The sequence below is a fragment of the Rattus norvegicus genome, chromosome 6 (genome assembly GCF_036323735.1).
Source record: "Rattus norvegicus strain BN/NHsdMcwi chromosome 6, GRCr8, whole genome shotgun sequence".
In the NCBI taxonomy this organism is placed as follows: Eukaryota; Metazoa; Chordata; class Mammalia; order Rodentia; family Muridae; genus Rattus; species Rattus norvegicus.
In genome coordinates this window covers 136,795,053-136,816,921 of record NC_086024.1, presented here as the reverse complement: position 1 = coordinate 136,816,921, position 21,869 = coordinate 136,795,053, and the positions used below count along the sequence as shown (strand labels likewise).

Below are 21,869 nucleotides of genomic sequence, written 5' to 3'. Positions count from 1 at the left end.
GTTCGTCACAGGGCAGTGGGGCAGGGTTTCTTAGCAGGGGCCAGAATGGGCCCAGGACCTCCACAGGGTGGAAATGGGATTGCAAATCCCTGGGGTCCTCTACCTTAATCTGCCTCAATTTCCTGGATTCTACTAACTGTGGGCAAGCTCCACACACAGCTGTGCCAGTCAGCACCCCTGGTCAGCTCTTCCCCTGAGGCTGGTTGGCGTTTCTGAGTGCATCGGGCTATCGAAGAGTATGTGGGGGCAGGTGGAGGGTGGGGCCTGGCAGGCCCCAAAGGTCACAGAGGCCCAAGCCTCACAAAAAATCAGGAAATGAAGCTCAGTCACAGAAGCGCCATAGAAGGAGGCCCTGGGGCTACTGAGGGAAAAACAGGCAGCAGCTGGCCATGGCCCAGGTCCTTAGCTTGGCTAACCTCAGTATGGCTCCAGGTCTTTGGCCTTTTCTGAGCACTTTTAGCTGAGTAGCCTCCAAGCTGGACCACCACTGACCCGCTCTCCCGAGTCTCAGGAGTATGCACTGTAGTACCTAAGCCGGTGCAAGCCGGCTCTGCAATGGGAACATTCACATCCAGAAAAACCCCAGGGAAGAATTAGCAGCAAGACTGTGAAGGCTCACACACTCTGAGGTTCCCAAGGCTGAGGGCAAAGAAATGTGGGTATCGAGGGAAGGTGGCCAGCTGAAGGCGAAGGGTGCGATGCCTCAGTAGGGAAGTCACTACTGAAGGGAGTCACAGAGGGCGGATGAGCTCCAAGGCAGGGCTGACATAAGAGAATGTCAAGAAGGGACCCTGGGAACCCAGGGTGGAAGAAAAGAGCTTATAAAAAAAAAAAAAAAGGCAGGAGACCGACCATTCCCTTCCCACGAGAGTCTCTCTATGCATCCCCCACCCAAATATTACAACAGCAGGAACAGCTGTAGTGGCTGGGCCCGAAGAGGCTCTCCCAGGGAATTGGTGACCCGATGGGGCTCTCCCCGGGAATGGGTGGGCTTTCAGAGAGTTGACTTGAAGGTCAGGGAAGGGGAAAGGCAATGGAGAGGGAGTCCAAGCTCTGGTTGAGGTGAGCGGCTGCGCTTTAGCAACCCCGCCTGCAGACCCATGCACTGAAGCACCAAGGACGCCCCTCCTCCCCTTAGTGCCTGGACCCAGCCCGGGCTTGGAGGGCGGGGCTGGGGGTGGAACACACTGCTCTCATGCAGGACCCCGGAATAGGGGGTGCAAGTCATCGATTTTCCCTGGCCTCAGGTAGATCTCCCCGAAGTGGGCGTGCCTCCAGAACACTCTGGCAAGCCCAGAAACCGCAGATGGGGGTGACACGTGGAGAATCTGAAAACACATCAGGCCCCTCCTAATGCTGGGCCAACTTTTCGGCGTGTTTTCTAGAAGCTTTTTCACAGCTCCTGAAAGCTTGCTCCTTGGTGAGGTCCCAGGGAACCCCAGACACCAAGAGGCCAGCACTGGGTAATGGACCCCTTTTTATTTCAGCTTTATCAGCGAAAAGTGATTTTACACAAAATAATGTGTCAGAGATAATTGCTCCTGGGAACGGATCCCAATTCCAGCCTGCAACCGAAGGTAAACGTGCCCATTAATGATTAAACCTCCGATGTCTCCCAAGGAACAGAACTCCGGAGCGACCCAGAAAAGAGACCCCTCCCCCAAGGTCCTGGCAGGGGCCCAGGCAGCCCTGCCTAACAGGAACTGGTTCCTGCCCAATGGGAATAGGGGACCATCCTCCATCAAGGGAAAGCCAAACACTGTCTAATTCCAGCACCCTTGATGAGGAAAAACAGGTTTCCCTTTGTGTTTTGTAGAACAGGCCATGGCTGCCACCCGTTTGCACCTGCCTGAGGTCATGGTGAAGGTTCCGGAAGCTGAGAGACAGGTCCTGCTGCTGCCATCTTCCCCTGCACGAAAGGGTCTTCTCAAGAAAGCTCTCTGGGTGTCAAAAGAGCTGGAGACATAAAGAAACCTATGGCTGTTGCAGAAAACAAATGTGGAAGCCGGGTGTGGTGTGCACTTGTCATCACAAACTGGAGAAACCACAGCAGGAGTTCAAAGGCATCCATCACTGGCCACAGAAGGATATGGCCAGTATAGGTTACATGCGACCCTGGAGAAAGGGGTGTGGGAAGAGAAGCAAGGGAGGAAAGGAAGGTGGAAACGTGGGGGTGACTTGAATCATGGGAGGATGTCCCCTCCCCCCACCCCATGTAGTTTCCAGACAGAAAGGTCTGGCTTCCTTGCCAAGTCTGCTACGTGTTAGCTATTTGAGACAGGGGGTCTGTGTAACCCAGGCTGGTCTAGAACTCCCTACGTAGCCGAGGGTAACCTTGAACTTCTGATCCCACTGTCTTTATCTCTCTAGTGCAGGATTAAAGTAATGCTCTCCCTGCTCTGAGCTGCAAAGGGCTTTGTGGAGTCTAGGCAAGCATTCTACCAAAGGAACCAGCTCTCTTGAGTTTGGCTTTAAAAGAAAATATTTGTTTTATGTGAATGTGTGTATGCACATGTGTGTGCCAAAGTGTGTGCATGTGCACAACATGTGTTCAGGAGCCCTCAGAGTTCAGAAGAGGCATGGATGCCCTAGAAATGGAGTTACAACAGTCTGGAGCCACCTGTGGGTGCTAGGGAACAGAGTCTGGGTCCTCTAGAGGAGCAGTAAGTGCTCTTAACCATTTAGCCATCTCTCCAGCTCCCATTGTTGTGCTGTTTGAGGCAGATTCTCACTCTGTAGCTGGCTGGGACCTCGCCATGTAGAGCCAATCAACTTTGGAACTCACAAATACCTTCTTATCTATGTCTCCTGAGTTCGGGGGTTACAGGCATGAGCCACCATGTCAAAGACTTTGTTATAGGATGTCACTTAGCCTCAGTTTCCTCATCTATAATATGGGGACAGTACTACTGACCTCAAGGTCATAAGGAATCCTACTGTGGTGGTGCACGCCCAACCCTTAGGGGGGTAAATGCTGCTTCATTGTGGACTCAGTCCCAGTGAACTGTAATCACCTTGTATTACAGGCATGAACGGAGAGGTCTGCTCCTTTGCAAGGTCGTTCTCCAGCCTTAACCTCCTGCCGTGTCTTGGTGTTTGATTGTAGCTTGATGGTGGACAGGGTTCATGGTCAATATTCGGGGCTGACCATGGACAGGTAGAAGCTGGGACATGAAAGATGAACCAACATACAGCTTTTAAGACATAAGGCACATTCCTTTCTTAGGTATCATTCATTCATTCATTCATTCATTCTACATGTTTGTTTTTAAAGAATGGTCTTACTCAGTCTAACTACTCTTGAGCTTGCTCTGTAGCCAAGGATAACCTTAAACTCTGGAACCTCTGCCTCCTGAGACCTGGGGTTAGAAGTGTACACCACCATGATGCATTTGTCGGTTCCTTATTTTGATTGTGGGGGGCAAAGTTGGAACTTCAAGATTGCTAAGCACACACTCTACCACTAAGCTGTATTCCCAGTTGCAAAACTATACCCAAAGTGTAAAACTGGGCCATTTTTATTATATCACAAGATCGCACAATCTGTCACTACTACCTAATGCCACCATTTTCATGGTGTGAAAGAAGCGTCTGCCACACCCGTCAGCACTCAGGTGTGCCCTCTCCACACGGTTCTCAGCACCTGCTAACCCACTCTCTGTCTCTGTGAATTCGTCTCTTCTGGATAACTTATATAAATGGTGCTATAAACTATAGTGGGTTTGCTTGTTTCTGTCTTTGATAAAATCTCCCTCCCCTCCCCATCCCTCCTCCCCTCTACCCCTGGACAGGTTCTCACTATGTATCCCTGGCTGGCCTAGAATAAACTAAGTAGACCAGGCTGGCCTTGAACTCACAGAGACCCTCCTGCCTCTGCCTCCTGAGTGCTAGGATTAAAGCTCTACTGCACCTGGCCAAAGGCCAATAATTTCTGAAAGTCAGTTCTTCCTTCCACGTAGGTCACTGGGGATTGAACTCTGGGAGTCCGGCTTGGCTGCAGGCATCTTAACCCCACAACCTTTCACCAGCCCCTGGATTTCATTATAGCATTTTCATACACACTTTGGTTTTGTTGATCCTCCCCCCACCCCCAACCCTAATGTAACTGTAAAAAAAAATATTAAAGGTCAAAGGACAGCATACATTAGTTAAACGTCGGCTGAATCAGAGTGTACATTCAGAAAAGGGTTCACCTTCTCGTGTATTGGGTTTGCAGCTGTCCACCAGTCTTTCTTTCCAGAGTACCCTAATTTGCATGTCCTAGATGCTCCCTGGACCAGTGCTTGCGGCCCCAGCAGTCCTGTCTTCCCATTGAGAACTGGCAGAGGCTGGTGGAGAGTTTCCAACACGGGCTGTGCTTTCTTTCTCCCTAAGTAAAGTCTGGCCATCCCTGGTGTAGTCTGCAGGAAAGAATAGACAGGCCAGGGCTGCGGTCCTGGCTTCCCTCCCGCAGGCTCCACCCATTCGCAGGTCCCTAGCAGGGAACTCCTTGACTCCTCGCTGTGAAAGAGTAGTCCTGGGTCCTGTAGATGAAGGGCTGAACTGGGCTGGATTGGTAGTGTCTACTGTGGAGTGCTCTAATCTATCCTGTCGGGATACTCTAATCGGAGGTTCACCTGGCGACCGCAGAGTTGCACTTACGAGCAGGGCACTACCCACCACATTCGGCCATCTTCCATTAAAAACCTGAAGCCTAGCCTGAGGGGCTTCTGTGTCCAGGGACAAAGTGCCACTGTAGAGGTGAAGGTAAACTGAGTCCCTTCCTAAGGGAGAGGGAGTGAATTGCTGAGGGAGGATGGGGTGATGGGCTGCAAGGAGGGTAGAGACAGATAGGAGAGGAAAGCCAGAAAGCTCAGGTAGGTTATTTGGTGACCCTACTCCACTTGGGTCCTGGAAAAGGTGTCAGGTGCCCCAAGAAAAGCCCAAGCTCTCCGTATTGTTCATTGACTTCCAGTCCAGCACATGGGATCAGAGCTGAAGGGGTAGCTGTGAGAGAGGAGGAACGGGGTAATGTGGGATGGAGCTGAAGGCCACAGGAAGGAAGTGGTCGGACAGGAGGGCCTATTACACTCAGGAGGGGAGGAACGGGGTAATGTGGGATGGAGCTGAAGGCCACAGGAAGGAAGTGGTCGGACAGGAGGGCCTATTACACTCAGGAGGGGGAAGCCTGGAGATGGTGCCACACCTCTGAAGGTATTACTAGCCACACCCATGGAGGCCAAGTTCCAGGTCTGAGTCCAGAAAAGCCGCCCACCGATACAGACCCTAGGAAACTAGGGTGCAAGACCTTTGGCCTGGAGTGCCCCCCATAACTCCTTCCACTTCCCCGGTATTTAGGAAGTGGTATCCCAGGAACCTTAGAGGCTCCTTTGAGGGCTCCTTCCACACACACCGCAAGCCCTGTTTACCACCTGGCTCCCCTTGTCAGTGAGGAGACTCAGAACCCTGCATCTGATTTCTAAAGCAGAAAGAAAGACTGGTGGACAGCTGCTAACATTACATAGGAATAACTATGGCCATCGCAGTGGCTTCCCGGCACGCACCTGGGGATTTTGCTTCATTGACAGCTGGTTCCACTGACCAGCTAGTGTCCAGGGGTGGCATGGTCAGGAAGGAGGCCTGACCATAGCACATAGCATATAGTCAGAGCCAGCTGCAAGCTCGAGGAGGGTAAGCTAGGAAGTCCAGCCATGTGTGACAAGAAGAGCGGACTACTGGGCACAGGGTGACCCAGGACTGAAACATGGCAGGTGATGTGGTTCTGGGGAGGGGAGGGGGCAGCACAGGATTTCATGGACAGAGTTCAACATGGCGGATGTCAGAGGTTCTGAGGTGTAGAGCATGTGACAGGGTTCTGAGTGCAGCAGGAACCCAACTGACCAACCCTTGCCAACTCACAAATGGTCAGGTCCCTGGGGATGGTTAGAGCTAAGCATGGAGTGGGTTAAGGGACAAACAGTAGCTTCAGTGACCTTGGAGTGTTGATCCAGGACAGGCCTGAGATTCCATTTACAGAGGTTAGAGGCCCAACTCGCTGTCCCACATACTTGTCTGTCTGACCAGGCCAGATTCAAGTGATCTTCTGAGGTCAGACCCAGTGGAGGCAGGCAGGAAAGGGAGGTGAGCTCACTGTGAAGGGGGTCAAGCAGGCAGTGAGGGAGGGGGGAGGGAGGGAGAGCGAGCCTTAGAAGTCCTACATCTAGAGAAAGCTCAGCCTTCTGCTGTGACCCCTTCTCTTGATGTTCAGGCATTAGAAGCAGAGACAAAGAGCCAGGAAGGAGCAGAAAGAAGGTCAGACCTTATCCGGCAGGCAATCGGGAGCCAGAGGGTTGCAGCATGGCCTGATCTGATCTGGGTTTTGGGCAGGACGCTGTGTAGACATTCAGAAAGAGTGGAAACTAGACAGAAAACCCGGGGAATGACAGCAGTATACGGGGGTACAGCCCCATGCTTGGCAAGAAGTAAGGTGATACTGCATAGGGTCAGGGTCACGGAGTCACGGGAAAGCTGAAGGGGTCTGGCGTACACCTAGGACATACCATGATGCCCAGGGATGGGGCACAGCCTCCCCCCCACACACACATACACACATACACACATGCAGACACACACATACAAGCACATATACACACATGCGCACACACATGCGCACATACACAAACATATACACTCACATACACACACACAAACACGCACACTCACGCATGCATGCACGCACGCACACACGCACACATACTTTCCCGAGATGCTCAGCCAAAGCAGTGTTGCTGGACTTCCCAGAAGCCATCTGTGGCGACAGCCCCACTGTGGCCCGGTGCCCAGGCTATTTGAGTCACCTGGACAGCTGAATTCCATGAGGATCCAGCTGCAGGGCACACAGTTGTGTCCTCCAGATGCTTCCCATGCTGCCCCAGAATCTCACCTGTATTGGTAGCTTCCAGGAGTCTTCCAGAAATCCAGATCTCAACTGTGATTAAACCAAAGACCTAGATTGAGGCGCCTAGCCTGGCTTGCTGCCTGCTGATGCTTCCCCCCACACACCCCCATCCCCAACCCCTGTGCTATTGGTCCAGCCTCCTGGCCTCCCTGAGTCTTGTCCTCCCTAGCCTCACCCTCACCCCTGCACAGTGCTGAGTATTGAGACCTTGAAGGGACCCAGAGAGGTAAAGGGGAAGGACAGACATGTGCAGGAAGCCACACTGTGACAGTGGGGACTGGAGGAGTTAGTAAGGACATCAAAATTGGTCCTTGGGGTTGAAGAGATGGCTCAGTGGATAGGAGTCTTTATGGCTTGTGCTGGCTACTCCTCATCTTCTCCCCATACAGGGTAGCCCTGGCTATCCTGTAATTCACTCTGTAGACCAGGCTGGTCTCAAACTCAGAACTCCACCTGCCTCTGCCTCCCGAGTGCTGGGATTATAGGTGTGTACCACCACCGCCTGCTGTATAGAGTCATTTAAAATAAGGAACTTCATTTGAGAAAAAGCCCCCACCGGAATGGCCTATGGGATTGATTGATGATTGATGTGCCTTGCTGTGGCAGTGCCCTCTGGGTTGGTGGTCCTGCATGCTGCAAGGAAGCAGGCGGAGTAAGCAATGGGAAGGAGCAGTGAGCAGAGCTCCTCCGTGGCCTCTGCACCAGCTTCTGGATGTCCTCCTGGCTTACCCCAGTGATACCCCAGCGCTGACAGTTTTAAGCCAAAATAAACCTCTTCCTCCTCAGGTTGCTTTTGGTCAAGGTGTTCTATTGCAGTAACAAAAGCCTAAGGCACTGCTAAACATGAGGGCCTGAGTTCAGATGTTAGCACCCATGTGAAGAAAAATACAGCCAGTAGAGCTGCACACACACCTATAGCTCTGGCCTTGGAGGAGGCCTTGGAGGAGGGGAGCAGAGACAAGAGGACCACAGGAGCTTACAGCCTGGCTCCAGGGCAGTGAGAAGCCTTGCCTCAAAGGGATAAGGTGAAAAGTGTCAGAGCAGGACACCTAGGGTTCTCCTCTGGCTGCCACCAGTACATGCACAGTCACATATACCTGTAAACACACACACATACACATACACACAGACACACAGACACACACATATACACACAGACCCACATGCACAGACACACACATGTGCACACACATAAAGATACACACATATACAAACATATACACACACATATACACATACAGACACACACACATACAACATACACACACATGCACAGACACACACACAAGACACACACACGTACAACATACACACACATGCACAGACACACACACAAGACACACACATATACATATACACACATATGCACACATATACACACATGCACACATACACACATATAAACACACACATGCACACACATACACATACAAACACACATTCATATATACACACATATAAATACATGCATATACAAACATATGCACATATATGTACACATGCACACATACAGACACACACACATACACACACATATATACACACAGACACACACATATACAAACAAACACACACACAGACACACACACACAGACACACACACACATATACACACACAGACACACAGACACACACACATGCACACACACACTTGAAGAGTGTAGCAGTACAGAACTGTGGTTGCTTCAATCTCCTCTCCCCCAGGCGCTGTCTGGATGACTGAACCAGGCTGTCATTTGTAGCAGCTACCAATCCGTGTGAAGTAGGGGCCTGACATGCTGTAGCCTGCTGTCTGGCACTAGTCTCCTTGTCTCGGTCTACAAATGAACTGACTGGGGCTCAGAGTTGTGTAAGTCACCGCTAGTGAGGTAGGAGCGTAGGCCCTGAGGGGCCAGGTGGGTGAGGTGTGGAAACGCCTCCCTGCTGCAGCCTTTGGCAGTCAGCTGTCCCCACCTGGAACCTTGAGATAGTACAGGCTTTCCTGAGGGTGAAGCCCCTTCGTGACTTGCCTTTCCGCCCTAAGCCGGTTGCCCTAAACTGTAGCCCTTCCCCTCCGGCCAGCACTGTTTGGAGTAGGCCGGACAGACAGACAGACACGGTAGCCCAAGAGCAGCTTAAGGAAGGGGGTGCCTAAGCTTGGCCTTGAAGGCCAAGTTGATAATAATAACGAGACCAGAGAGCAAGTCATCGACAGCAGGAACCAAGACTGGGGCTGTCGAGGATGTGACAGGGGACGCTTGGAATAGGCTGGACCAGCCCTGACAGCCAGAGTAGGGACCAGAAGCCAGTGGCAGGGACAGCAAGGAACAGAACAGATCCCTTCCAAACCTGCATTCCTCAGGGGCTCGGACCCTGGCAGTGGAGTTGGGCAGGGTGGTAGGGTGTAGAGCTATGGCTCCCAACCTGTGGGTCCCGACCCCTTTGGGTCAAACAACCCTTTCATAGGGGTTGCCTAAGACCAGCAGAAAACACAGATAATACCAGCAGAAAAACTTCAATCACAAAGTAACGACAAAAATAACTTTATGGTTGGGGTGGGTGTCACACAACATGAGGAAATGCATTAAAGGTCCCAGCATGAGAAAGGTTATGAGCCACTGGTGTCGGGGAAAAGAGATCCAAGTACCACTTCCTTTGCCTGTGGAACTAACCCTCCTGAGGCTGCAGGGTGACCTAGCTACAACCAAGCCCATGACTGATGGCCAAGAGGGCCAGAGGGACAAAGATGGGGGCAGCATACAAAAGAGCCAGTGCCACTATGAGTCTCTCCTCACTGCTAGCTAATGGAGGCCGAGGCCCCTCCAGGAGAAGTGCTTGCTCTGATAGCCAGCAGACAGATCGCTCCTCCCTGGCCAGCAGGCCCAGTGCTGGAGCTTCCAGCCGAGCTCAAGTGAGTCCCCAGCCCACCCCCCACTGCCTGGCACGAACTGCACCATTGGCCTCAAGCCAGCTTGTTTGATAGGGGAACCATAAGCACAGATAAAGGAACCCTGGGGCAGCTGTGTGGCCTTAAATAGCAGCTGTGGGGCATCTCCAGGCCCCTGTGGCTGTGTGACTGAGTGTACTCACCCAGAGGCTACAGGGAGCTCACAGGGCAGAGGAGGAAGACTCGGGTAGCACATCCGACCAAGTACACGCCAGAACTACCTGACGTGTTCACACAGCCTCTAAGAAAGTCACAAGGTGGGAGGAGGGGTGCCCAGGCTTCCAACAGGAATGCTTTGCAGTGTCCCCCTGAGGCTGGCTTCCTGGCTATCCTTCAAGCCACGTCAGAGCGTTGGCCTCCTTGGGCACTGCAGTGCCTCCCTGGGCTTTGGAGACTGGATGTCATGTGACCCAGGGAAGAAGCTCAGTCCTATCACAATCCTATCATGTTCCCAGGGTTCCCTGTGAGGCCCTCTGCAGCCCGTGCTCAGTGTGCAGGCTGATGGAGCAGCCCCCATCCTCTCTGAGGTACCCACCTCTTCCAGGTTGCTTCCTCAGAGACAGCATTGTTTTTAGAAGGTTCCAGGAAGGAGGAGCAGGTTCCAAGCTCCTGTCAAGAGCCCCCCGGAGCATTTGGCAGGTAGCTCAGAGTCACCCCAGAGGCCTAATTACAGAAAACACTAACGGCATTTCCACCGAAGGCTTGCTAGGGCAGGCACTCTACCACAATCAGGAATCGGGACATACTAAGCCACAGAAATGTGAGCTGTTAGAACCCAAGGTTCTGTGGTCAGCAGCCTGGGTTCCACCCCCACTTCAGCCCTGTGGTCTCAAACAAGTTGCTTAACCTCTCTGATTCTGGTCACTGTCCTAAACGGCTGGGATACCAACTATAGTGTCTTCCTCTGGGGTAGCAAATAGAGTTTCCCAAGTTAAAGCAAACAAACTGGGGCTGGAGAGATAGCTGTGCTGTTAAAGACACTGACTGCTCTTCCTAGGGGACCTGGGTTTGATTCCCAGCACCCACATCGAAGTCCACAACTGTCTTTAACTGCAGTCCCAGAGGATCCAACACCCTCTCCTGACCTCCTGACACACGGGTGACAGACAAACAGACATACAGGCATGGGAGAACAAACAGCTACCAAACTGTCTTTGAAAGGCAGAAGAAGGGCTGAGAAAAGGGCAGGGGGCCTGGTTAGACTGGACGGGAAGAGATAACCTGCTCCAGTGGGTCTCTGTGTACAGAGGTGGAGAAGAGATGCCTCATGGGGAACTGGAACACTTTCAGAGAGGAAGCTGGGTGAGCCCAGCAGGTCTGACAATAGGGCCTGTACCTCCTTCGCTCCCTCATCTTTAGGATACTGGTCTGTCTTGGATGCTGCAGACATGCTGGCCTCCACACTCAACTATCCCAGAGCTAACATGCCACCTTGGCCACCTGGAAGGCTAATCCAAGGACAAGACAAAGGGCAGAGGGTATAGCCAAAGAGGAGCGGGTGCAGCATTCTTGGCTCAGAAGGAGGGATTCCACTCAGTCTTCCTCATATGGGTCATTGTCTGACTACAGGTCAGGCGGCCTTTGTATACATACCAGTGTGGAGGGATAAGGCACCGGCTAAAGAGTGCCTCAGGCACGGGCTGAACAGCTACACTTCATGCTCTTAACACTCTCATCTCCGTAAGCGAAGCCCAGTGGATCCTCAGTGTGTATGCACTTGGGGTGAGAGCTTGAATCACAGATGCCTTCTCTTACCACTTCTGCCACACACACACTCCCAGTCCCCTGTCCAGTAAGCTGTTCCCCTGACAGCTAGCTGGTACCCAAGGCCCCATCAGAGATACACATGTAGCCTAGCCAGCCACTGCTCAGTGATCCTGGGCACGAGTCAGAAGGCCAGGGACAGACCTATGTGCTCTACGTCTTCTCAGAATAGGACATGGACTTGGTTCTTCTACTCTAGGCTGACAGAGCGACAAGGCGGCCAATGCACTCGTGATGTGGCAGTCAACCCCATCCGACCCACTTCCTGTCCAGACACTTAGAGTGCAATCCCCAGCAGGGAGAACCAGGCGGGCTTTCCTGCCCTGGAGGAGGGGTTCTTGGCCACTGGGGTTTGTGCCTGCACCTTGGGCACTGATCAAAGTTGTATGTTCATGGCAAGCATGTAAGTGACGTTAAACGTCAGATCTGTTAGGATCCGGGAGAGGGAGCGGCGTGTGAGAAAGGGAAGCGTTTCCTAGTTCAGTATATTTGATACCGACGGAAGGTAAGGTTCCCCTCCTGCCTTTGGCTTATTTGGAACTGGGGATTGGGCCTAGGGTCTTAGGCACATTAGGCAAGCACTTGATTACTGAGCCAGACCTCATCCTTTTACTTTATTTTGATTACATTTATTTATGGGGGTGGGGGGCATTCCATGTTCTGTGTGTGGAGGTCAGTTCTCTCCTTCCACCCTGTGGGTCCCACAGACAGACTTAGAAGCAAGTACCCGAACCCATCAAGCCATCTCGCCAGCACCTCAGGCCTTCTTTACTAAAAAGTACGAGAAAATATCTAAGTTGCCGACCTTGATCGTGCCCTGTACTTCAGGAAGGTCTTGAACTCGAGGTCCTGACTCAGTTTCCAAGAGGTCGAGATCATAGCACTGTATGTCCAGAGCCAGCTCCCCAGCTGCCCCTCCTCTAGGCGGGGTCAGACCTAGGGCAAGCATTCTACCACTGGGCTACAGCTCTGGCTGGAGAAGTTCTGGAATTCTTCTACCTCCCTGCCACATCTCCCTACAACATCTGGGGTTATGCATCCCTACCAAATCCCGTTTGTATGGGTTATGGAGAGTCACACTCAAGACCTCCTGCTCGCAGGACAAGTGCTCAGACCAATGAGCCATCGCCCCAGTCTTCTTTGTAAAATGGAGTCTCCCTGAATAGCCTCTGTTCCCCTGAGATTGGTGGCAAGCTTCCTACCTCTGCCTCTCAAGAGCTGGGATTACAGGCATGAACCACCACACCCAGCTCTCGCTCATCGGTTCAATGACTATCAGGTTAGGTTATTTCCAATTTAGGAGTATTATTATGGCCCGAGATGCTGTGAGCCTAGAGGTATGACTGTAAATGGTTTACTGCCCAAGGGTTGAGGGAGCAGCAGCAGGACACAATACAGAAGCCCGTGACTTAATATAAGAATGGACCTGACTGCTTGTGACAGGGATGAGCCTGTCCCCGTCTGAGAGCTCCAGGGGCTCAGCATCCTCACTGGCTCGTGACTGTGGACGTCTTAGTCACTCCGGCCTGAACTGCAACAGTGAGGACGATGTTCTGAGCTCAGCTGTCATGGGTTGCTATCTCTGCTAGCATAGGTTCAAGATTTTTTTTGCTCACCTTTTTTTTTTTTTTTTTTTTGGTTCTTTTTTTCGGAGCTGGGGACCGAACCCAGGGCCTTGTGCTTTTTTGCTCACCTTTTATTGGGTTGTTTTTGTCTTATTATCGAGTTACAAGTCTTCTTTATATGCTCTGGGTACAAGTCCTTTATTAGGTTTGCGTCTTTTGTCTTGGAAGGTTGTAACCAGACTCCTAATAAAAAACAACAACGATACCAATAAAAACACTAGCTCGGTCTTCTCTCCCGGGCAGCCAGCACCAATTCCTGCAACCGCTGCCTTTTGAATAGCCGACTTCAGGGAGATCCTTGCAGATGTTTACCTCTACAACTAACTGGTCTCAGTCTCCAGACTGTAGGATACAAAGTAGACAGGCATGGTGGCTCACTTCTGTAACCACAGCATTCAGCAAGCTGAGACCGGAGGGTTGGGAAGTCAGGACCAGTCTGGATTTCATGGAAAGCTCCAGGGTCCAGGGCAGGCCCTGTCTTGAAACGAAATAAGCAATAAACAAAACAACACCAAGGAAAGCAACCTCAAGCAAGAGGTAGCTTTCTTTTTCTTTCTTTCTTTTTTTTTCTTTCTTTTTTTTTTTTCTTTTTTTCGGAGCTGGGGACCGAACCCAGGCCTTGCGCTTGCTAGGCAAGTGCTCTACCACTGAGCTAAATCCCCAACCCTGGTAGCTTTCTTTATCAATCAGAAACAGCTACAGGGCTGGCAACGTGGCTCAGTAGGTAAAGGCACTTACTGCCAAACAGCCTGAGTTTGATCCACGAGACCCTCACACGGTCGAAGGAGAAAACAGAGTCCCACAAAGATGTTCTCTGACCTCCACAAGCATGCCCTCGTACGTGTGCCATCCCAACCCGCACACCTACCCACACACAAATGAATAAGTGAGGTTTTTTTCCCTTCAGTCTTTCCCTTTACTGTCGCTGTCGTCTCAGACCTTGACTGTGTACTGGCGCAGTGGGTACATCAGCTCCTTCCGCGGCTGTTTCTTGGTCTTCAGCTTCTCTTGGTGCTTGGCGAGCTGGCGGCGCACGGCTCTAGTCTTCTTGGGCGAGCCGGCGTGTGTCTCTAGTCTTCATGGACCGCAGGTCCAGGGTCTTGTACTCCTTTCCCTTGTAGAGTTTCCTGAGGTTTTTCTTTTGAGTCTGATTAATAATGGCGAGGACACAGGCGATGGGTTTGCGTTCGACTCGTATCTTGGAGAGCTTGGACGCGCCGCCGCCTGTCACTTTGGCGACCGGAAACTGGGACAGTTCCACCTTCAGACTGTCCAGTTTTGTTTCATCAGCTCCTCCTTCTTGACGCGCAGTTGCCGAGCCTTAACCTTGGCCACTGCTGCGTTGTTCACGGCTGTGGCTGCCTGGTTCGAGAGAGAGTTTTTTGGTTTTTGGTTTTTTTTAAAGAAAAGAAGGACTGTTCTGAGGGAGGTTTCAGCTTGCCTTCGGTGGGGAGGGCCTTCATTTATTGCAAAGGCCGTCTCACTCTCGTTGTGATATTTTGTTTGTTATTGTTTGGTAGCCTGTACCCCAGGCAACCTTGAACTTTTGACAATCCACCTGTTTAAGCCTCTCAAGTGCCAAGATTAAAGGCACAAGGTACCTCCTCAGCCTGGAAGGCCTCCTTTTAGTTGTTGGGGTGTTTACTGCCACTGGCTTAGAAACACTGACCGTATACCCTGTTTACTGATCACCCGTGTATCGACTTGCTGATCGGCATGAACAAAACACATGTTACGTCAAAAGAGCCTGATCACAATTTGGACCAGCAGTGACTAGTGTTTCCTGTGCACAGTACTGGATCTGGGCATCACCTTAACCAAACATAAAGGGGTAGATGTGTCTGCGGAAGAGGCCAAGTGGAAGGACTCAGTTCTCTCCAGCAGCTAGCCAATCACATCCCCCAACACCCGTACTTCTTATGGAACCATGGCCTTGAGACAGCAGACAAGAGCTGTGTCACCCAGTTATACCCTCACGATTTTCTATTTTATGTGTAGGAATGTGCTGTCTGCCTGTGTGCCTGCACGCCATGTGTGTGCAGTGCCAGTGGAGGTCAGAAGGGGGTGTTGGAGCCTCTAAAACTGAACAGCTGTGAGCCAGCATTCAAGTGCTGAGAACTTATCCCGGGTCCTCTGCAAGAGCGGTAAGAACTCTTGACTGTTTAACCATCTCTCCAGCTCCCTGCAGCCAATTCCTTCCTTAAGATTTTATTTATTTATTTAATGTATATAACTGTACTGTAAGCTGTCTTCAGACACACCAGAAGAGGGCCTCAGATCCCATCACAGATGGTTGTGAGCCACCATGTGGTTGCTGGGAATTGAACTCAGGACCTCTGGAAGAGCAGTCAGTACTCTTAACCGCTGAGCCATCTCTCCAGCCCTTAAGATTTATTTTTAATTGTGTAAATATGTATGTGTGCTTCTATGTGCACATGAATACAGATGCCCACTGACACAGAAGTGTCAGAGCCCCTGGAGCTGGAGTTCTAGCCTGTGAGTGCTGAGAGCTGAATCAGGTCCTCTGCAGGAAGAGTACGTACACTCCTGACTGCTGAGCCTTCTCTCCAGCCCCTCTATGGTCCCTTAAACTTTTTTTCTTTTAGATAGGATCATGCTAAGTTTACTTGCTCTGGAACCTGGGTAGGCCTTGAGGTAAAGATGATCCTCCCTTTGTCTCTGGAGTAGCTGAGGCCATAGGCTTGTATCTGGATAAATAAATCTCAAATAGGGAAACCAGGAAAGAACAGAGTAAACACAAGATGTAGAGATATGAAGATAAAGCAAACCAAAAAAAAAAAGCCTAAAAAAATGTTTCAAAAAGCCTCCTGAGGCACATGACTCCATGGGTGTGAGTCTGTAGTTTCTCACTGGAAGGTTTTATAGTGTTAAAAATCAAATTATATATACAATCATATATATATATATCATAAATGTGTGTGTGTGTGTGTGTGTGTGTGTGTGTGTAACGAATTAACAAGTGTTAGTTACTTTTCTTGTTGTTCTGACAAATTGCCCAAAAGGCAACTCCAGGAAGGCAGGGTTGATTTTGGCTCCCAGGGTTCAGTTGTTCACAGTGAGGAGGGTGTGACCCTACAATGACTGCAATCGGAAGCAGAACAGGATGAGCATGCGCAGTCAGGAAGCAGAGCTGGATGAGTGTGTGAAGTCAGGAAGCAGAGGGATGGACATGGTACTTAGGTGGGCTTCACCTTCTTGCTCAGCTCAGAATTCCAGCCCTTGAGATGGCCAGCTGGACCTACAGAGTGAGGAGAGCGAGGCAAGTGATGCCCTGTGATCTCATGGGTGAGTGAGTATGCCAGTGAGTGTGTGAGAGTGTGTGTGTATGTGTGTGTGAGTGTATGTGAGTGAGTGTGTGCGAATGTGAGTGTGAGTGAGTGTGTGAGTGTGTATGTGAGAGTGTTGTGTGTGAGTATGTAAGTGTGTGAGTGAGTGTGAGTATGTGTGTGTGAGTATGTAAGTGTGTAAGTGTGAATGTGTAAATGAGTGTCTGTGTGTGTGTGTGTGTGTGTGTGTGTGTGTGTGTGTGTGTGTTTATCTTTAGGAGGGAGAGACAGAGAAGGGGATAAAGAAGGACAATAGAGAGAGAGGAGGCTCTGGCACTGTTTAAACCCAGTAGAGCTGTGCCCTCCATTGAAGCCCCCCGGGACACTGGCTACCTCACCCATCCTCATCTGGGCCGGCAGAGCTGTGTGGCTTCCCTTCGGTGTCCCTGGGAGGACAGTGCTGTGCCCTCTGGCTGGCTTCAGAGACGCTTGCTGCTTCAGCATCTCGTCCGCTACCACAGTTGGCCTCAGTGTCTCTGACATCAGCAGGGCCAGCTGCCGTCTCTGGCATTGGCAGAAGGGACAGATCGCCTTGTTCCTGAGCATGCTGGCTGTGCAGGGGAAGTGAGTGTGGGCGACGGGGAAAGCAGACAGTGTCTTTCAGCTAGTGGGGGCGTCTCGAGGTCAAGCCACCCGGCTGAGCACTGGAGGCTGCCTTTATGCATCCGTGCGTGAGGCTGGAGATCCAGGACCTCCCTGAGGTGCAGGACACAGCAAAGCCTATGCTTCCTCACCATGGGCCATGCCTCTTAGTTTATGAAATTCTGACAAAGACAAAAATCCCCAGGTAGATACTACCATTCCCTTACTTTAGAGATGGGCAAACCAAGACAAAGAGAAATATATAAATAGCTTGAAACTTTTTTCCTTAGGTTTTGTTTTTTTTGTTTGCTTGTTTGAGATTTGGTCTTGCTGTGTGGACCAGGCTGGCTCTGATGCTGTGATCTTCTTGCATTAGCCTCCTAAGTGCTGAGATTACAGATGCTTGCCACGGCTTCCAGCTTGATAACTTCTTGCTACATGTTATTACAAAACAGATCCTAAGCAGGCTCATAAAACAACGTGACAGGTGTACAAGGGGAGGACAGGAGGCACTGAGAGCCAGGTTTGGAACCTGACCTTCCAGCTCTGCTTGTACCTCCCAAAGACCCATCTCCTCTCTGTGAAAGGGAAACACTCCTTAGGGTCACCGGGAAATGAGGTCAAATCTGCCCAACCACCTGGGGCTAGCAGATGACATTTAATTCAATGTTAAATCTCAACCTAAAAACAAAAAAGCAATCAAGGGGCTCTCAGGTCGCCTTGATTCAACAATCTGAAAAATAACCCCAAAGGACCAGATAAACAGCCAAGCCAGGGCTTGAAGGCAGGTCCCGGAAGCTTCGAGACATCTTTCAGCACAAGACAGACAGTGGAAGGATGCTCGCCGTCCTCCAGAGTCCGAGCCAAGGTTGCTATGACAGGGTGTTCACCCAGAGTCCACAAAACAGGGATGGAAGCCAGCATCTGGCCTGCTTCCTTCCCCTACACCACTTCTCTCTGCAGCAGTGGGCACTGAGACATGGAGAATAGTGATCAGAATTGCAGGTGTCCGGAGGCTGGGAAATGCCGAAGGAGAGTTGAGGAGAGATGGGTTCTGCGTGCCCCATTTAGGAGCTCAAAGGTAAGCAGAGCCCAAAACACTGGCAAGGACACAAGCAGGGGTGGGCTGAGGACTGGCAACAGTTGCCATCAGTTATGGGGCAGTGCTGGTAGCTCCTCTCAATGCAGTCAGAGGCTAGGGAGCCAGGAGTAACCTAAAGGAAAGGTCCCCCGAGAAGGGGGTAATCCAGTACCAGAGCCTCCTCATCTCTCTTCATTTTTCCACCTCCCAGCTTCACCCCAAGGTTCCTGGGTGTGGGTGCTGGGGAATCCCCTTAGCTGTCATTCACTCTTCCTTCATTCATTCATTCATTCATTCATTCATTCATTCATCCGCTTAGCATCTTCTACCCTCTGGGTACCGCTCTAAGGACCGAGGATAAAGGCATCGTCATTCTCCCGCCACTTGCACTCTAACAGGGCAAGGAGCAGCACATGTAATTAATAAACGTTTGAATAAGATGTTAGGTTCCCAGTGTTGTGAAGAAAAAGCAGAACAAACTATCTCCCCTCTCCTGGCAGCCTTTGTGAAGAGGACTTCTGGCGCTGGCCTCTCTCAGTCCTGGTGTGCGACCGTAGGGATGGGTCAGAGATACCTAGGGTGAGTCTCAGTCACCGAGGAGCTTGCAGGAAACGTAGATTGATTCTCTAGATGAAAACTCGTGGACAGGACATCCAGCATCCTGGTGCTTCTGAATGCTAACGGCAGGGAAAGGTGGGCTTTGAGGACCAGGACACACGGTGGTGTTCTACACAACATCTGGGGGACTGTGAATGTGTAGGCGGGCCAGGGTATCCTAGTTTAGGCTGCTAAAATAGAGGCCCAGCCAGGTATGGCGGCGGCATATATCTCTAATACTCTAGTACTTGGAAGGCAGAGATGGGAAATTAGAAGATCAAATCTAGCCTGGATTACACGAGACGAGACAAGACAGCCAGGTGTGGCGGCACGTGCCTACAATCCCAGGGCTCAGGAAGCAGAGGCAGGAGGATGGTCAAGTCCAGTCTGGTCTACATGGCAAACTCCAGCCAAAAGGGCTATAAAGCAAGAAAGTCTCAAATAAAACGCAGGACAAGAAAAGACGTACCATAAACTGGGTATATTAAGCACAGCAGGGAGTTAGTCTCGCAGTACTGCATTCTGGGACGTTAAATATCAAGGCGGAGTTCGAGTCTGGCAAGGGCCTCCTTTCTAGTTTGGAGACAACAAATTTTCTCTGAACCCTCACATTGCACAAGGGTTCCTTGGCTTCTCTCCGGTTTCTTCTCTAAGGACAGTATTTCCACCCCCCATGAGGTCGACAACCTGAACACCTTCCAAAAGCTCCCCTACGACTTGAATTCGGGGTAGGATTCCAACCTTTGACCTCTGGGGTTGCAGAGATTCGGTCAGTGCGGGAACTGACGACAAATACTCTTGAGCTATCGACCGGGCTCGGCGCCTCCTTTGGATCTGGAAAGTCCCTCGAATGCTTGTGTGGTGAAGGCTCGGCCCTCAGCTGCTGGGGAAAGCAGGCAGCAGCAGTAGGAACTCGCTGGGCCTACTTGGAGGAAGGAAGTCATAGGCGCATGTTCCTGGGACCTCGGCCTGCTCCCTCCCCAGTGTCTCTCTACCTCCACTAAGCCCTCCCACGATGATGTATTTATTGCCTTCCCACAAGTAGCTAGGCCAAGTGACTCTGGACTGAAACCCTGAAATTGTTCGTCAAAATAAAAGACTGGGCTGGGTGTGTTGGTGCCTGTCTTTAGTCCCAGCACTGGAGAGCCAGAGGCAGGTAGATCTCCAGTTCAAGGTCAGCTTGATCTACGGTAGTGAGCTTCATATAAGTTCCAATAAATAAAATTTAAAAACAGAATTGGCTGCTTTAAGGTCACTTTTCTTTTTTTTAAAGATCTATTTATTTATTATTTTATGTTTATGAGTACACTGTCTTCAGACACACCAGAAGAGGGCATTGAATCCCATTACAGATGGTTGTGAGCCACCATGTGTTTGCTGGGAATTGAACTCAGGACCTCTGGAAGAGTAGTCAGTGCTCTTAACCACTGAGCCATCTCTCCAGCCCCCTAAGGTCACTTTTCTAAGGTATTTTGTCACATAACAGAAAATCCTACAGCTCTGCTTTGGTTCCCGTATACTCGAGGGGGAGGAAAGGGGAGGGGAGGGAGAGGGGGAGGGGAGGATGAACACTAGAGAATGACAGACCACTGGACTAAGGCTGTTGGATTCATGCAGTGTGGCTTGAGGGGAGTGGAGCACTTAGGCAAGACTGCCACATGTGTGGGTTCTGCGTGACAGAATGCCCTGTGACCGGCATGGATGACACAGTGGTTTGCTTGTAGCAAAGGAGCCCTGTTACTCGCAATTGCTCTTATGAGGCAAAAAGACTCCCTCAGGAGCTCACAAAGAGCAAACCGTGCAGAGGTCCTGATGCCCCATCCCTCGCCGCTCTCCTGGACTGCATCCAAGTACTGAGTTGGTATTCAGCGACTGCCCCGGTGGGAGGAGGTCAGAACTGGGCTGGAGAGTGAGGTCTGCCTTCTCCCAAGGATCACCCCAGAGGATCTGCATCTTTCCTCTCAGGGTTAGCTTTCCCTCGATAGCTCCCTCTCTCACTCTCTGTCCTCCAGCTCCAGGAGTGGAAGTGATCTTGTCAAAACAGGGCCGGGATCCCTCCCCTCTCTTGGCACCCACTCCCACCCTTTCTATAAGCCTCTCCTTGGTAAATAACGTTCCTGGAATTTCCCTAGTTCTCAGGAAGCCATCTGTTTCCCACAGGGACCCCGACTGACGAGAGAGCACTGTGAATAACAGCGGAAGCTAGAGGTTCCTGGTATCGGCTCAGGGCAGAAGTGAAAAAAAAAAAAAGTTAGGGAAACCTGGAATAGAGGGGAAAGGAGGCACAGGTGAGGCCAGCACACCCGTGGGCATAGCCCCTGATGGTATCTAGCACCAGGGTACAGAAGAAGTCAGAACCAAGGCATGAACTAGTAAAAGCATCGTCCAGGCCTAGCTCTGGCCTCTCTCCTCCCACGGTGGGGGGGCAGGGTGGAGAGGCTAAGAGCCGGAGAATAATAGTTCCTTAGCTTACAGAATACCACATACACACCCGCGCATGCGCGCGCGCGCGCTGTTAGCACCTGGGAACGCCCAGCCTGTGCACTGGGCTTGGGGAGAGAGAGTCTGTACCACAGAGCTGCAGAACTGAACCAGTCCCTAGGCTGCTGGTTTGAGCCCTGTTCCAAAAAGGTATCGGCTCTGCAGCCCTGGATGAGGGGCAGGGTCTTCCTGGCTATGGAGAATAGCTGGTCGCTGCTCCATCTGCCTCAGGCCTTGCAAATCCTAACACTTGCCAGGGGCTTTGGCCTTCAGGCTTAATCCCTCATCCCAGAGGGACAGTGTCAGAAGGCCTGCTTGCAGGTCCTTAAACCCCTCTAGAGTGTCGAGCCTTGTGTGCCATCTCCTGGCAGGAATACCCTGCTGACACTCAGCTTTAGAAGCGCTTGTGGGCTTTCCGCAGTATTTTGTTTGTTTTCTGGTGGAGACAGCAGTTTGCTGTGCCGTTTGTTAGAGACTCCTCTGTGCAGGCACCTGGAGTCAGCACTGGATACGTGAGACCCTTACAGAA

The 21,869-nt window shown here is 51.2% G+C and overlaps 3 long non-coding RNA genes across 5 annotated transcripts; 1 reads left to right on the top strand and 2 right to left on the bottom strand.

Moving 5' to 3' along the window:
- Positions 1–1,464: 1,464 nt before the first annotated feature.
- On the bottom strand, positions 1,465–10,082 carry LOC102548399 (uncharacterized). The gene is made up of 4 exons (NR_110711.1): positions 10,007–10,082; positions 3,015–3,164; positions 1,850–2,115; positions 1,465–1,565 (listed from the first exon to the last, which is right to left on the bottom strand). It is a non-coding gene; the product is annotated as an uncharacterized LOC102548399 (long non-coding RNA).
- Positions 10,083–11,327: 1,245 nt separating this feature from the next.
- Positions 11,328–20,096, top strand: LOC120103629 (uncharacterized). Of its 2 annotated transcripts, XR_005506350.2 has the most exons (4): positions 11,328–12,132; positions 15,251–15,396; positions 18,145–18,262; positions 19,622–20,096. It is a non-coding gene; the product is annotated as an uncharacterized LOC120103629 (long non-coding RNA). The 2 variants fall into 2 exon arrangements; XR_005506349.2 differs by having other exon boundaries at positions 11,338–12,132; positions 18,145–20,096.
- LOC134479260 (uncharacterized) lies at positions 13,372–14,731 on the bottom strand. Of its 2 annotated transcripts, XR_010052392.1 has the most exons (3): positions 14,121–14,731; positions 13,565–13,730; positions 13,372–13,435 (listed from the first exon to the last, which is right to left on the bottom strand). It is a non-coding gene; the product is annotated as an uncharacterized LOC134479260 (long non-coding RNA). The 2 variants fall into 2 exon arrangements; XR_010052391.1 differs by having other exon boundaries at positions 13,565–14,731.
- Positions 20,097–21,869: the final 1,773 nt, after the last annotated feature.